Raw genomic sequence first — 17,271 nt, 5'->3', positions numbered from 1 at the left:
CTTTACGACTGGTGGGCCAGCCTTGCATCCCGGGGATAAATCCCACTTGGTCATGGCGAGTAACTTCTTAATGTACCGTTGGATCCTATTGGCTCGTATCTTGTTGAGAATGTTTGCATCCATGTTCATTGGGGATATCGGTTTATAATTCTCCTTTCTGGTGGGGTCTTTGTCTGGTTTTGGACTTAAGGTGATGCTGGCCTCATAGAACAAGTTTGGAAGCATCACCTCTCTTTCTATCTTTCAGAACCGCTTTAGTAGAAATAGGTACAGTCTCTTCTTTTAACGTTTGATAGAATTCCCCAGGGAAGCCATCCGGCCCTGGGAGGTTTGTGCCTCAGGAGGGTATTGATGATGACTGCTTCAGTTTACTCCCTGGTTATTGGCCTGTTCTGGTTTTCTGTGTCTTCCTGTTCCAGTTTTGGTAGTTTGCGGTTTTCCAGAAATGTGTCCATTTCTTCTCGATTGCCCAATTTATTGGCGTATAGCTGCTCAGAAAGAGTTTTTAAAATCGTTTGTATTTCCTTGGTGTTGGTGGTGATCTCTCCTTTCTCATTCATGATTTTATTGATTTGAGCCTTTTCTCTCTTCTTTTTAATAAGGCTGGCTGATGGTTTCTCTCTCTTCTTAGTTCTTTCAAAGAACCACCTCCTGGTTTTGTTGATCTGTTCCACAGCTCTTCTGCTCTCTATTTCATTGAGTTCTCAAATTTTTATTAACCGTCGTCTTCTGCTGGGTGAAGGTTTCATTTGCTGCTCCTTCTCCAGCTCCTTTATGTGCAGGTTAGATTTTGTATTTGAGTTCTTTCCAGTGTTTGGATGGTCACTTGTATTGCGATGTATTTCTCCCTCGGGACCACTTTTGCCGTGTCCCAAAGATTTTGAACGCTTGGTTGTATGCTCATTCCGTGAATCTTTTTAAGTCTTCTGTCATTTCCTGGTTGACCCTTTGAACTTTTAGCAGGATGGTCCTTAACCTGCACGTGTTTGAAATCCTTGCAGACTTCTTCTTCTGGTTTAGTTCTAGTTTCAAAGCATCATGGTCTGAAAATACACAGGGGATGATCCCAGTCTTTTGGTATCAGTTACGACCTGATTTGTGACCCAGGATGTGGTCTGTTCTGGAGAAAGTTCCATGTGCACTTGAGAATAATGTGCATTCAGTTGTATTTGGAGGTAAAGTTCTGTAAACATCTGTGAGATCCATCTGGTCCAGTGTATCCCTTCATGCGCTTGTTTCTTTGGAGATGTTGTGTCTGAAAGATCTATGAATTGTAGAAAGCACCGTATTTGAGTCTCCAGTCAAAGTGTCTTATTACCTAAGTATGTCTTAACTTTGGTTACTAATTGCTTGATATCCGTGGCAGCTCCCACATTCAGGGCACAGATATCCACGATTGTTAGGTCATCTTGTTGGATAGATACTTTAAGTACGATCTAGTGACTCTTTCAGGTTTCCCACATGGAGTTCATGTCCTCTGTGAAGAGTGAGAGTTTGACTTCTTTGCCGATCGGGATGCCTTTTCTTTCTATTTCGGGATCTCACTGCCAAAGCGAGGAGCACTACTAATGTGCCAAAGGACAGCATTGAGGGTGGACACCCTGTCGTGTTCCTGACCTTAAGGGAAAAACTCCAGGTTTTTCCCAATAAAGAGGACGTTCCCTCTGAGTCTTTTGTAGATGGCTTTTATGATATTTACGGTATCCGTACCTGGCGGAAGGTTTTAATCATGAAAGGATGGTCTATTGTCAAATGCTTTTTTCTGCATCTATTGAGAGAATCCTCCGGTCCTTGTCCTTTCTTTCATTAATGTGGAGAGGGAAGGAGAGACAGAGAAACGCAGAGATGGACAGACACAGGGAGGGGGACTCAGACAGGGAGGGATAGGGATGGGGGAGAGACAGCAAGGGAGAGACAGAGAGATGGCGAGGGAGAGACCAAGACAAGGAGGAAGACTGAGGGAGGGAGGGAGAGACAGACACAGAAGAAGAGTCCAAGAGACAGGAAGGGAGAGACAGAGACAGTGAGGGAGACCCCTAGACACAGGGAGGGACACACCGAGAGACAGGGAGGAATAAACAGAGAGACAAGGAGAACCAGAGACATGGAGGGAGACACAGAGACAGGATGGAGAGAGAACGAGACAAGGAGAGAGAGAGACCGAGAGACAGGAAGGGGGAGACACAGAGACAGGGAGCGAGGGACATGGAGGGAAACACAGAGAGACTGGTGGAGAGATAGAGATGGGGAGAGAGACAGAGACACAGGGAGGGGGAGCTGGCAAGACAGGGAGCGAGAGTCAGAGATAGGGAGGGAGAGAACCAGATGGGAAGGAGAGACCAAGATGGGACAGACTAGGAGGGAGAGACCGAGACACAGAGAGGAAGACACAGAGACAAGGAGGGTGATATCTAGACAGGGTGGAAGTGACAGAGAAGGGAGGGAGACCTAGAGACAGGGATGGATAGACAGAGAGACACAGAGGGAGAGATGGAGAGAAAGGGAGGGACAGACCCAGAGACAGGGAGGGAGAGACTGAGAAACAGGGAGGGAGACGCAGAGAATGGAGGGAGAGACAGCGAGACAAGGAAGGAACTACTGAAGATGGGGAGGAAGATATAGAGATGGGGAGGGAGGGACAGAGACAGGGAAGGAGAGACCGAGAGACAGGTAGGACTGATCGAGAGACAGGCAGGGAGAGACAGAAATGGGGCAGGAGGGACAGTGATAAGGAGGAAGCATCAGAGACACAGGGAGGGAGAGACAGAGAGACAGGGAGGGAGAGACCAAGATGGTAGAGGACTGACCGAGAGACAGGCAGGGAGAGACAGACAGGGAGAGAGAGCCAGAGCCAGAGCCAGGGAGGGAGACCAAGACACAGTGAGGGAGACAAAGAGACAGGATTGAGATAAGAAGACAGGCAGGGAGAAAGGGACGGAGAGACTGAGAGACAGGGTGAGAGAGACAGGGAGGGAGAGACAGAGACAGGGATGGAGACACAGACAGGGAGGCAGAGATAGAGACGGCCGGAGAGAGACAGAGGGGAGAGACCAAGGTGCAGGGAGGGAGGCCGAAGACAGGAAGGGAGACTGAGACAGGGAGGGAGAGTCAGAGACAGGGAGGGAGAGACAGAGACAGAGACAGGATGGAGAGAATGAGACAGAGAGGGAGACACAGAGCCAGAGAGAGGCTTCGTGCCGCCATGAGCAGGTGCTTCGGGGGCGTCTGCTCCCCTCAGGACTGAGCTGGGGGCGCAATGCCTCGGACCCGGTGCCCCGACTAGCAGGCGGAGGCCGTCTCTGGTCCCCTCTAGGCTGGAGGGCGGGCCTGTCTGTGGACACTCAGCTGGGGCGTGGCCAGGAGCGTGACCCTGAGGAAAGCATGATTCTCTAGGATCCAAGAGAAGTCCCACCTGGAGCTAACCGTGGGCTGCTAAACAAGCAGGCCCCATCATTCGGGCTGGTGGGTACCTGTGCATGTCCTTACCTGCAGCGATTGTTTTACTGACGTGCACTTCTATAAAGACTCAGGAAACCGCACTCGCTGATCTAGGGAAGTTTTGGGTACATCCTTACACTTGAAAACCTAGAAGAATACCTTGAGTCACACACACCCAGGAGCTAAGGCCTCTGTAATTAATGCTATGAAATACTTTCTAAATCAGCAGCTCATGTCAAACACTACTACCGTGTCAACACGAGGATTCCTGTGAGGCCTGGAGAATTGGATGCTGTAGAATAAATTAATAACTAAGGGACCAGGGTAATAGGAAGCTCGAAGTTATATACTGAAGTGATATTTACTCTCCAGGTTCCTTCGTGATATTCTCTTTTTTAAAATCGTTGTAAGTTTCCGTTGTCTTCCGTATTCGGTCCCCGTCCCACCCCTTACGTTGGCAACCACGTATATGTTTTCTGTATCTATGAGTTCAGGTCATCGTGTTTTTGTTGTCCTGTAGTTCGTGTGCTTGGGGGTTTACTATGTTTTAGATTCCACATATACGTGTGCTCATGTGATGCTTGTCTCTGTCTTTTCTGTCTCTGATTCACCCCCCCTAGCGTGCCCCCGTTGGCTATCATGAAACCTGTGGCGATGAAAATGGGCGAGGAATGTGGATCGGGCGAGGTTGTGTATCATTGTGAGTTATCAGTTTCGGGCCTGAAGGACCCAACCGCGTGCAACGGGCAGTTATTCCTAGGTAGAAGGTAAATGTCCTCTTTTCTCTCTATGGGAATCCTCATTTTATTAGGTAAATACCGTCTGTCTGAAAGCTTAAGGAACCATTTGCTTTATTACCTGACACATTACACCGGGGAACCGAGCCTGGATAATGAAAACATTTCATTTGGGGGCTTCACATCATGATTGCTCACTCAGGAATATGGCTTTGAAATAAAAACCATGTTTCTTAACTACTGGGAAGACGAGGAGTCGCTCTTGTATCTGCGGCAGAGACAGGAGGCCCCACCGAGTACACCAGGCACACGCACGTCCCAGAGGAGGAAAGGCCGCAGGGACAAAGAGAAAGGCAGGGGCTGCAGGGACAGCAGGGAGGGCGTGGGCACGACGGTCAGTAGTCGGCTGTCTGTGTGGTGGACATGTGGCCCAGGTGCCTTCTGGTCTCGCCTGTGCGACACTGGGAATGGACATAAAGTACCACGATGTATAATTTAAAAGCATCAGAGGAAATTTTTGTACAAAGTTAACTGATCCTTTATTAAAAACAAAACTCATGACGTAACTATAGAGGTTTATTACAAGCACAAAAATTAGAAACTGTGCAATGAGGGGGGAGTGGAAGCCTTCCGTCGGGCTGCAGCCATCACGAGCTGCTGTTTGGGGGCCAAGGCTGGCTGCTCCAGTAAGGGAGGTGGCTGCTCCAGCCCTTCGACAAACTCGAGAGCGGGCACTGGGGCCTGATACATCTTTCAGAGGGGCAAAGCGTGCAGGTGGCTCCTCCAGGTCGGGACAGTGAATCAGAGGTGTGACCAACACCTGCAGGGCTTCGAATCAGCAGGTGCCATCTCAGCTCCTTGCAAGCACTCAGCACCGACAGCCGTGCCAGGCTCAAACAGGTAAGACCCAGAAGCCAAGTGCTGCTGATGGATGACGGTGGAGTAAAGCATGTGGCTCAGGCTATCTGGGACCCATATAAAGAGAACAGGGCGCTCTACTGCCTTCAGAGGGCCAGGCTCAGAAGGTGACAAGAAGGTCAGAAAGAGATCCCCGAAAGAGTGGAGAGTTTTTACTTCGCTCTAGTCAACCTTCAATCTCTGCCTCGTAACTTAAAATGTCTGATAATAGAAAAGAATCGGAGAGCCGTGAAATGAGAGTGACGTTTGGTTCTACTTCTTGGTTTCATGTTGTACGTGTGTGTGCAGCCAACCAGCAGTGCTCGTTAGGTACCAGATCATCTACTAAGAAGGGTCTTTTACTCAAAACCAGGAAAGAGGAGAGAGAAAGAACTAGTTTCGAGAGCTTTTTGATTTGGAAAAGTGTTACAAAAATCATGATTTTCATCATACAGTAAGGGAATAGCTTCCTTTCGGTGTTCATTCTCCTGAGGATTAACGATAGAGGGAGTCCTGTGAAATGAAGACCACTTTGTATTCCAGTTGAATTCCTTGAATTTCTTAGTCATTTCCTTTTGTTTGGTTTTTACTGACATTCAAAAACTGAAAAACTTCTAGCTCCTAACTTTGTTGCATTTCTAAGTCCTTTCAACAACAAAAGGAAATCGTGGTTTTAGGACTAGAAGTTTAAGTGAGTCCTACAGTATTGGAAGAAAATTCTAAAATATACATTGAAGTTCTACAAGACAAAGATTGAGTTTAAACAAAAGAGCCTGAGCTAATTCTTCTAGGAGGTTTGTTACCTTGAATTCAGAGCCCTTTTACAGGTATATTAGAAAAACAAGTAGTCCCACAGTATCAGTCGATTCATGTATAAATGAGAAGAGCTAACATTAATGAAACTATAAAGCAGTTGACTGCCAAGCTGATTGTTAAATTAGTTATTATTAAAACAGGAGAACAAACCCACATGCTTAGAAATGAGGTCTCAGACTGGAAGCACTGGTAAACGTAGCTGCTCATAATCTAAGTTAAATAATTCCTTGACAATCTGAGTAGATCTATATCAACATGGTGGTCTTATATGTAATTTGTGGTGTTTAGGATATTATCGAATGGACTTCATGAATCCCTAGAGCTTATTTTGGAGAGGTGCTAGTGAATCAGGAGGGAAAAAAACGAATGCTCAAAAAAGTCCTATTTCCATCTTAAAGACTTGGGGAAACTGTAAGAATATGTCCAAAGAATCTTGGTCTTCAGTACTTTTATATACAGTAATAAGTAACACCATAAAATAGCACTCGTTTAGATAGAATTGATGGTAGATGGGGCAGTACTACATCCTTTTCTACAATGTCTGAGCATCTGTAGTCCTTAAGATCTTTCCTCTAGACATCAACATTAAATATTGAATACCTCGAGAAAGTGTGAAAATAGTTTTGTCTTTGGAAGTAGTTTATGTGAAGTTTTCACGTGTGTCCCACTGGAGTTTTATAGTGATGATCCTCCACCTTATCAGTAGGTGTCTGGATTTGATGGACTAAAAACTGATATTTTCTGTTACAGTTGAAATCTGTAAATTATCTTTATACTTAATTTTCTATGTCCTTTCATAGGAAAGAATAAGCAAAATATCCCAAGACAAGAATGATGGTCCCCACCCCCCAAACCTTTACCATAACCACTGAGGAACAAGAACTGTCGGAGATCTATGAGTGTGTATCTGTACAAACATCCATGCATACATGGCAAGATTTAACAGAAATCACAATTCTGACATCATCTGTGGCTTATGTCACAGCTCTTCTCTGTTGTCAGCCTCTGTTTTTCTCTTTGAGCTTCCATGGAAAAATACTTGGCCCCATATCTCTTGCTCTGAGACTTTACTGTAATCCTTAAATTCTTAATTTCAGTTCAGAAACCCTAAGCTTGGAACTCATGAGTCTCCAGGTATCCATGACTTTCATCAAAAAAGGAAAATCCTATAGTTTTGCCTTTTTTTCAGCTAAAGACTTGAAAGAAAGAAAGAAAGAAAGAAAGAAAGAAAGAAAGAAAGAAAGAAAGAAAGAAAAAGAAGAAGAAGAAGAAGAAGGAAGGAAGGAAGGAAGGAAGGTAGGAAGGAAGGAAGGAAAGAAAGAGAGGAAGAAAGGATAGGATCCTTCTCTGTCTTGACGAACATAAGGAAGAAAATGCCAAAAGAAATAGAGGTGGAAGCAAGTCCTCCCGTAGCCTCCCCTTGTACTTTATTTTTTTAAAAAACTTTTTATTTATTTATGATAGTCACACAGAGAGAGAGAGAGAGAGGCAGAGACACAGGCAGAGGGAGAAGCAGGCTCCATGCACGGGAGCCCAATGTGGGATTCGATCCCGGGTCTCCAGGATCTCGCCCTGGGCCAAAGGCAGGCGCCAAACCGGTGTGCCACCCAGGGATCCCTCCCCTTGTACTTTAAATAGTGCTTTGTCATAGGGTTAATGAAGGAGAAGGTTGACAACATTCATCGTATGTGTCTGCTGTCAGCAAACTGTATTGTGTGACCATTTGTTTTTTCCAGTCATTGAAGGATTTTCCCAGCATGGTAGCTCTTAATACTTTAAAATAATCATCCGGGCAGCCTGGGTGGCTCAGTGGTTAAGTGCCACCTTCCGCCCAGGGCCTGATGCTTGAGACCCGGGATCGAGTCCACGTCAGAATCTCTGCGTGGAGGCTGCTTCTCCCTGTGCCTGTGTCTCTGCCTCTCTCCCTCTCTTGTGACTCTCATGGATAAATAAATAAATAAATAAATAAATAAATAAATAAATAAATAAACCTTTTAAAAAACTAAATAAAATAATCAACCTAAATGCAGTAAAAGATAAGGAAACCATACTGAGAGGCAGGATGCCTCTCTCATTTGGCCATCTTTTTAAGATGTTATACTTATCTTCCTCCCTTATTTAAGGCTTTTTCTACGTATGCAGTGACTTTTTTTGTTAGCTATACTTTTGAGGAAGAAGCTATTCAATTTACAGGTGCTGTATCTTTTCTTAGTCATAAATTCATTGCCTTCTAGAAATACACATTTGCTTCAATGTATCCATTAGAGTGCAACAATCCCGAACTCCTATGGGATTTTTCACAGATGAAAGTTGTTTTTTAAACTTACCTGTTGTATTGAAGCAGGTCTGAAGACCAGGAAGAAAGCTGACTAGTGATCTGAATTGCAAAATGTTGAGAACTAACCAGTGGGTTGTCATGGTGCCTCATGACTCTTAAGAGTACAAAGGAAGTTTATTGATTATTTGAAGTCAAGACAACACAGTCATTTGTAGGAGATCCTTAGCTAGAAAGTGTTGATATTCTTTGAAGAAATTAATACAACAAAACCTTAGAAAGTTTGAGAAGAAGTTACAAAAAAATTAAAACGTGAGCTGCACACAAGAAAAGTCATGTGTCTGAGGTGACAAACATAAGGGAAGCAAGTAAGTGCAGGAAAGCTGGAAGCTTCTCGCTTGGTTGTGGCCACAGAGAGTTTGGACAAGACAACAGGATGTGCCACTTTTGTTTTGTAGGGAAGTGTCGTTTGTGACCATCATATTTGTAAACGGGCTTTCCGTTGGCTTTGGCGGCAACAATGTTTGCCACTCCTCTGGTCTAACTGGACCGAGACATGCCTCGCTCCTGTTACCACTAGTCCATGTGTGCAGTGCTGTTGGTTGGCTTTGGAAATGTGAACTTTGTGGATAAAACAGGGAAGTTTCTCTGGCATCGAGTGGAAAACAAGGAGCCCACACAAGGCTCTGTAGGGATGGTGTGTGTGCATGCGTGCGCACGAGATACTCTCATAACAGGAAATATACAGTACTCAATTTCATCAACAGTAGCTCAAATTTAGTTACTGGAACAGTGGTTTCAGTGAACATTGTATTCTCTGCTTCAGGTTTTTGTAGAAGTGACAAAATTGGAAAGTGTAATACAGTAAAGAACTACAAATTCATCACAATATAGCTGACCCTTCCACAACGTGGAAATTAGGGGTCCCGACAGCATCCCCCAGCAGAGCTGAAAATCCATGTATAATTTTTGATTCCACCAAAACTTGACTCTTAGTAGTAGCCCACTGTTGATTGGATCCTTACCAATGACATAAACAGTAGATTAATATGTATCTTACAATGAAGTGAGCTGGGGAAAAATGTTATTAAAATCATAAGGAAGAGGGGTGCCTGGGGAGACACAGGTAGAGAGGCAGAGACATAGGCAGAGGGAGAAGCAGGCTCCACGCAGGGAACCCGATGTGGGACTCTATCCTGGGACTCCAGGATCACGCCCTCGGGCAAAGGCAGACGCTCAGTACTGAGCCACCCAGGTGTTCCCTCCTAGCAATTTTCTATCCACCGACTTCCAATGTGCTTCTTGGCTATAAATCTCCATTTGTCCATGGTGTGTTCAGAATTGAGCCTAGTCCTGGACTGGGTCTCTTTTCCCCTATTGCAATAGTTCCTGAATAAAATCTGCTCTTACCACTTAAACTATTGTCCAGTCCCGATTTCCTTTAACGATAGATCAAAAGTAACAAGATAGAAAACGATATATCCTACAAACGCTAAACAAAAGGAAGTGAGGCTGTCTGTGTTGATATCAAATAACATGGACTTCAGAGCAAGGAAAGTTAAAAATGAGAAGCAGGTCAATCCATGAATAGTACACAACAATTTAAAACGTGTCTTCAAAAAAAAAAATAAAATGTGTCTTCATCTACAAATGGAACTTCAAAATCTATAAAGCAAAATCTGCTCTAACTGAAAAGAAAAGCAGACATACCCACAATGACAGTTCGTGACGTTAACACTTCTTTCTCGGTAATTGATACAAAAGGTAAACAGACAGCAAGGAAATGGAATGTATTTTAAAATTGGACATCATCAAGATCAGAGACTTCTATTCTGCAAAAGACATTAAGAGAATAAAAAGACAAGCCACAGTCTGAGAGAAAATCTTTGTAAACCACACACCTAAACAAAGATTTGCATCCAAAAGGTATAAATAACTTTCAAACGCCAGTAATAAAAAAACAAACAACCCAATTTTTGTTTTTATTGACGGCCTTTTTTTTTTTTTTAAGGACTTATTTATTTATTCCTGGGAGACACACAGAGAGACGCAGAGACCCGGGCAGAGGGAGAAGCAGAGGGGTTCAGAGAGAGGCAGAGACCCGGGCAGAGGGGTTCCCTGTAGGGAACCCAAAGTGTGGGATTCGATAACAGGATCCCCACAAATAGCCCAATTTTTAAAAATGGGCAAAATGATTTGACAGTTCACAAAAGACAAATGAATGTCAAATAAGTATATGGGAAGATGCTCAGACATCATTTGTCACAGGGATTAAGTGTAGTAAGAGTTTCAGTGGATCCCCAAAGTGAAATAATGTTCAGTCGGCTAGCAGGGTTAAGTATTAGAATAAAAAATGTGAAAGAAAGAAGAATCTCCATATCTTGCAGTAAACATTTACAGCTTTCCTTTCACTTTATGCTGTAAAAAAGAAACAGTAGGAATGTCTTAGGATGTCTTTGTCAAGTTTTAAAATGAGAATATGTGAAATATTACTGTGTACACACTCTCTCTCATTCACTCTTATATAACTAACTAAATCTTTAAAAAAGGAAAACCACCACACTGAAGACAATATGGTACTGTACTGTCTATAAAGAAGTGGACCCATGCATTGCAAACACCTGTTGTTAAGGGGCAACTGAACTCTCTATCTTTATGGCATGTATACATGTCAAGTTGTTCAAGGAGCAACTGTACTCTTATCTTTATATCTCCCACTTACTAAACTGTGATCGTTAGACAGCCATCAGCAGTTGTCCCTAAGGCTAATGACCTCTTTTTTCTCTCTCCTACTCCTAGTCTGCAGAACAGGAATGCTGCCCCTCTCTACTGCATTAGCGGGAAAAGATATCTGAGGGCAATTTAGAAGACCTGGTGTCTGTTTCCATGCTTGCCCTTTCCAAGCTGGGTCACCTGTCCTCACTCCACGGGGCCTTTGTTCTGTGATGTATGCTTGAATAGTAGATGGTCGTCAAAGACTCTCATACAGTATAATGTAGTTGGAAAATTGTGCAGCATTTGCCACTCTGTACGAAGAGGTAAAACATGGGTTTGCAGTCACACATGACTCTGGGTTCCTGCAGTGTGACCCTTGCTGTAGGCTCTGTTTTGCTAGAGCTCTCTAAGTGTCTGCCTTATAGAGGCCTGTGGGGAGTAAAAGAGACCTTACATGGAAATTTCCGAGTGTCTACCTGGGAGGAAGTACATATGATCGCGGGTGGGCCGTGGGACTGGTGAGGTGGTGAGGGCCTCGGCAGCAGTCAGACTTTGAGTCTTCCTGAGTGCATTGAGTTTTCCTCTGCAGCAGCGAGCAAAGCAGAACAACAGAGGTGCCATGGTCCACAGTAGCCCCACTGTCCTATGTCTTCAGTATATCCCTAAATGCTACTGGGCACCACGTGGACAATAATCATCCCAAATAGGTGATCCTGAGCAAGCAACTGTAGGGGTGCTCTGCAATCTTAGCATGTTTAGCCTGTTTTCCTGGGGTCATGAGTGCTATTTTCGAAAGAGAATACTAAAAATGGAAACTGTTGTTGGAACCCATGTGTTCCTAAGCCGTGGAATACTGAAAGAGTCTTTTGTTGGAGTGAAACCGACTTTTTAGTGAGATATTTTTAAAACGGGAACACCACATCGTGTAGCATTTTTGCCTCCTCAATTTGCAAATCTATCTTACCCGTATTTTTTAAAGTTTCAGTCAAAACTTACCAAGAGTTTTTAATACATATTCATTATCTTTCCAGGATAGATCTCGTTGTAACTCCGGTTCCCTCTTTCTTTGATTTGTTCCTTCCCAGTATTCTTCAGAACTGTTACTTCTGAAAGTCTACCACGTAACAGTTTGATGAAGTCCCAATAGTTTGTTTTTGCTTTTGTTTCCCTTTGCCTCAGGAGACCTATCTAGAAAAATGTTCTTATGGTCCATGTCAGCGAAATTACTGCCTGAGCTTTCTTCTAGGACTTTTATGGTTTCAGGTCTCACATTTAGGTCTGTAATCCATTTAATCCATCCTGTTCTATTAGTGGGAATGCAACCTGGTGCAGCCACTCTGGAAAACAGTATGGAGATTCCTCAAAAAAAGTGAAAATAGACCTACCTTGATGATCTAGTAACTGCCACTACTGGGAATTTACATCCAAAACAGAAAAATGCTAATTCAAAGGCATATATGCACCCCCGTGTTTATAGCCACATTATTTACAATAGCCAAATTATGGCAACGGCCCAAGTGCCCATTGATAGACGAATGGGTGAAGAAGATGTGGTGTATATACACGATGGAACATTATTCAGCCATTAAAAAAGAATGAAATCTTGCCATTTGCAATGATATGGATGGAACTAGAGCATATCATGCAAAGCAAAATAAGTCCGTCAGAGAAAGACAAATACCATATGCCCTCACTCACGTGTGGAATTAAAGAAACAAATGAGCAAAGAAAAAAAAGAGAGGAAGGCAAATCAAGAGACAGACTCTTAATAGAGAACAAACTGAGAGTTACCAGAGGGGAGGTGGCTGGAGGGATGGGTGAAAAGGTGATGGGGAATTCAGGGGGGGCACTTGGGATGAGCCGTGTGTGTTGTATGGAACACTGAGTCACCATACTGTATGCCTGAACCTACTGTAGCACTGTCTATTAACTATATTGGAATTAAAATTTTAAAAATAATAACCAAAGAAAGCCATTCTGAAAGCATAATAGGAAAATGACACATTAAATATGGACCACAAATTCCTCATCAGTAGCCCTGGAGGCCAAAAAGCTGTGGAACATCTTTAAACTACAAAGGACAAGAACTGTCAACTAAGAATTCTACAGCTCCAAAAGTCCCTTTCAGGAACTAAAGTGAAATAAAAGTATTTTCAGAAAGAAAAACTGAGAGGATTGGACTCACAAGGTCTCCTTTACCAGAAATGCTGAAGCAAAGGATTTAAGGCAGTGGGGAGTGATTTCAGAGATGCACATGAGGCACATGCATCTTTAAGAATGCAGCAAGGTAAACAGAAACTGGGCTGCCCAGCTGGCTTAGTTGCCCGGCTGGCTCAGTTGGTTCAGCATCTGCTTTTAGCTCAGTTCATGGTCTCGAGGTCCTGGGATCAAGGCCCTGATGAGGCTCCTGCTCAGCTGGGAGCCTGCTTCTCCCTCTGCCACTTTGCCTCCCCCCTCTTCCCGCTTCTTCTCTCCCTGCATGTGTTCTTTCTCTCAAATAAATAAAATCTTTTCTTTTCATTTTTTTTAAAAGAGCACACAAATGATGATTAGGATAAAAATAAAGGACTGCTTTTCCTTTTAAGTTTTTAAAATATAGATATGACTCTTGAGAATAAAAAATACGATAGTACAGGCTGAGAGGGGTTTGACTGTATATCATATGATAACCACAACATAGAAGTCAGTGGGACGGGTGCTGTTAAATGACCAATACAACGGCACCGTTTCTACATTTTACCTGGTGTCATTGGATACTGCAGGATGAACTGCAAGAAGGGTAGGGAGGCATATGGTAATTCCTAAAGAAACACTTAAAAAATGCAGAGATATGACCATAACAATAGTAGCCTAATTTTAAAAGAATACCTTTTGAACATCAAATAATCCAAAAGGAAGGAAAAGGAAAAAGAAGCAGAAGAAGAGAAACAGAATAAGACAAAGAGATAACAAAGAATATGGTAAACCTAAATCCATCCATGCCAAAAACTACATTAAAAATTAATTGTTTAAGGGGCGCCTAGGTGGCTCAGAAGGTTAAGCATCTGCTTTCAGCTCAGGTCCTGGGTCCTGGGATCAAGCCCTGCGTCAGGCTCTCTGCTCAGTAAGGAGTCTCCTTCTCTCTTTCCCTCTGTCCCTCCTCATTCATATTCTCTCTCTCTCTCTTTCTCAAAAGCTTTAAAAAGTTAATTGTTTAAACTCTAGAATTAAAAGGCAGGTATTGACAGAGTAGATAAAAAAGGAAGACCTCAAAATGTTGCTTGAAAGGGTCCAATTTTACATATAAAGTCAATAATGAAAGTAAAATGTATGAAAAAAAACATACAGCATGAAACTCAGCTTAAGATGACAATATAAACATAAGGTTAAACAGTCTTCAAGAACAGATTATAACTGGAGATAAAAAAGACACATTTCATAACCATATATACACCTCAGAACGGAGTTTAAAACACACTAAATGAAAAGAAGCCACTCTGAAAAGGCTGATTCATTCTGTGATTCCAGCTGTATCACATTCTAGAAAAGGCAAAACTCTGGAGGCAGTGAAAAGGTCAGTGGCTGCCAGAGGTTGGAGGGGTGAGGGCTGAGTCGGCACAGCACAGGGGATTTTTAAGGCGGTGGAGCTATTCTGCAAGATACTACAATGGTGGATAAAGGTCATAATACATTTGTCAAAACCTATAGAATGACAACAGCAAAAGTGTACTATAATGTAAGCCATGAACTTTGGGTGAGGATGTGCTAATGTTCGCTTATTGATGATCCTAAACGTTTCATTGTGGTGTGGGATGTCAACAGTGGGGGAGGCTGTGCATTTATGTTGGAAGCGGGTATGTGGGAGTTCTCAGTACTTTCTGCTCAGCTTTGCTATGAACCTCCAAGTGCTCTAAAAAATGAATAGTAATAATAATAATAATAATAATAATATTATTATTATTATTATTATTAAAGTCTATTTAAGAAAGTAAAAGGATTAGGGTGCCTGGGTGGCTCAGCTAGTTGAGCATCTGACCCTTGATTTCAGCTCAGGTCATGATCTCAGGGTCATGAGATGGAGCACCATGTCAGGCTCCACACTCAGCAGGGAGTCTGCTTGAGATTCTCTCTCCCTCTCTCTTTGCCCCTCCAGACCACTGCCAACTCTCTCTCTCTCTCTCTCTAAACAAAACAAAACAAAACAAAACAAAACAAAACAAAAGGAGAAAAAAATCATGAAAAATCATGAAATTTAGACAAAACAGTCAAGTTTCTTGAGAAACTTTTAACAAAACTGGCAACAAGGAAAAGTATTCTATGTTATTTGTTCTATGTCTATTAAATGACAGTTAAAGAACAAGTCAGGCCCAAATGGCTTCACCAAAAGGAGAGGATGCCACGAGTTTTGACAGAATAGCGCTGATCTTCAAAAATTCTTCACAAAATAGAAAATGTGGATAAACTACTCCTTTATACTAACCTGACAGTTACAAGAAAGAAAAAGTAGAGACCAGTCTTACTCATGAACATAAGCTAAAAGTTAGTGAGTAAACACAATATTAGCAAATAAAATGCAGTCATTTATAAGGACAGTAACACATGATGACAAAATGGAGTTAATTCTGGCATGCAAGTTTGGTTTCAGTCTGGAAAGAAATCCCTCTACCTCACGCTAAAAGAATAAAAAAGAAAATTAACCACGATTATTCCAGTAGATACAGGGAAAAAAGCTTTTAACAAAATTCAACACCCATTCATGACAAAATCCTAGAAAACTACAAATAGAGATACCATTCCTTAATTGGATAAAGAGTGTATTTTGAAACAATCCAGGTCAATACAGTTCTTGAAGGGATAAAATTGAAATCTTTCCAATAAAAAATAAATTTATTATTTAAAAAAGTGCAATGCAGTTGCATTGCACTGAAATACAACCCAATAAACTGAACATTAAGAAAATACAAAAAAAAAAAATTGAAATCTGTCTTTCAGGGACCGAATTGAGATAAAGTTGAGACCACGGCTCCTGCTAATCAGTGTTTTGCTGAAGGGATTATCAAATATGATACAGCAAAATGAAAATTTAAGAAGCATACAAATGATGCAACAAGTAAACTTGCTATTATTCGCAGATGATGTGAATTTGTATAAGAATATGCAAATGAATCTACAAATCAACTTCTAGAATTAGTGAGCATAGCAATTTCGCTTATTATAAGGTATAGATAAAAACCAATTACTTCTGTATGTTTGCAATGTAAAGTAGGAAAATAAAAAATATAAAATAGCGTCATTAACAATAGCATCAAAAAATCAACTTCATTTAAAAAAAGCAAAATAAAGTTAAAGCAAAAGACAAAAATTTTTAAGATCTAAATAAATGGAGGAATAGATAAGAGAATTCAGTATTTTAAAATACCAGTTTCCTTGTAATGTTCTTTAGGTTCTATGTAATCCCCATAAAAATCCTACTAAGTGTCCTATGATAAGCTGATTTTAAAATTTCTATGGAGGGACACCTGGCCGACTCATTCCATAGAGCGTGTGACTCTTGATCTCTGGGCTGTGAGTTCGAGCCACACATTGGGTATAGAGTTTACTTAAAAAAAAAAAAAAATCTTTAAAAATAAAAAATAAAAATAGATAAAATATATATGGGAAGACAGAATCAGGAATGACTAACTCACTCTTGAAGACAAAGTTGGAGCATTTTCCAACTACAGTGATAATACAGTATGGCATTAGGGCAAAATTTGAGTAAAACAGAACTGGAACAGAATAGGAGATTCAGAGATACATCCACACATATACGACCACCTGTCTTATGGTCTGGGGGGCCCTTGAGGGAGGGCTTCTTATCAAAAAATGGTGCAAGATGAGTTGAATATTTATGGTGGGGGCTGACCTTGACCCCTAGTTTGCATCATAATCCAAAGAACTACTCCAGATGAATTCTAATTTTAAAACTTTAAGGTAAGACATTACAGTTTTCTTTTTTTTTTTTTTAAGATTTTATTTTTTAATTCATGAGAGACACAGAGGGGGAGGGCAGAGACTCAGGCAGAAGGAGAAGCAGGCTCCACATAGGGAGCCTGATGTGGGGCTTGATCCCAGGACTTCAGGATCACACCCTGGGCCGAAGGCAGGCACCAAACCACTGGGCCACCCAAGGATCTCCTGACATTAAAGTTTTAAAGTAAAACACACAACAATGTCTGTGGGACTTGTGAGGATTTTAAACAGAACACAATAATTACTAACCATAAAATGGGAATCACCTATTGGGCTTCATTAAAATCATGACCATCTAGGTTCACCAAAAGACACCATTATGAGAGTTGGAATGTGTGAAGGAATACACATATTTTATATGTATAAATACTATCTATATTGGTATATATTACATACGTGCAT

This window comes from Vulpes vulpes, chromosome 7, assembly GCF_048418805.1.
Source record: "Vulpes vulpes isolate BD-2025 chromosome 7, VulVul3, whole genome shotgun sequence".
In the NCBI taxonomy this organism is placed as follows: Eukaryota; Metazoa; Chordata; class Mammalia; order Carnivora; family Canidae; genus Vulpes; species Vulpes vulpes.
Note: the sequence above shows the minus strand (reverse complement) of the source record.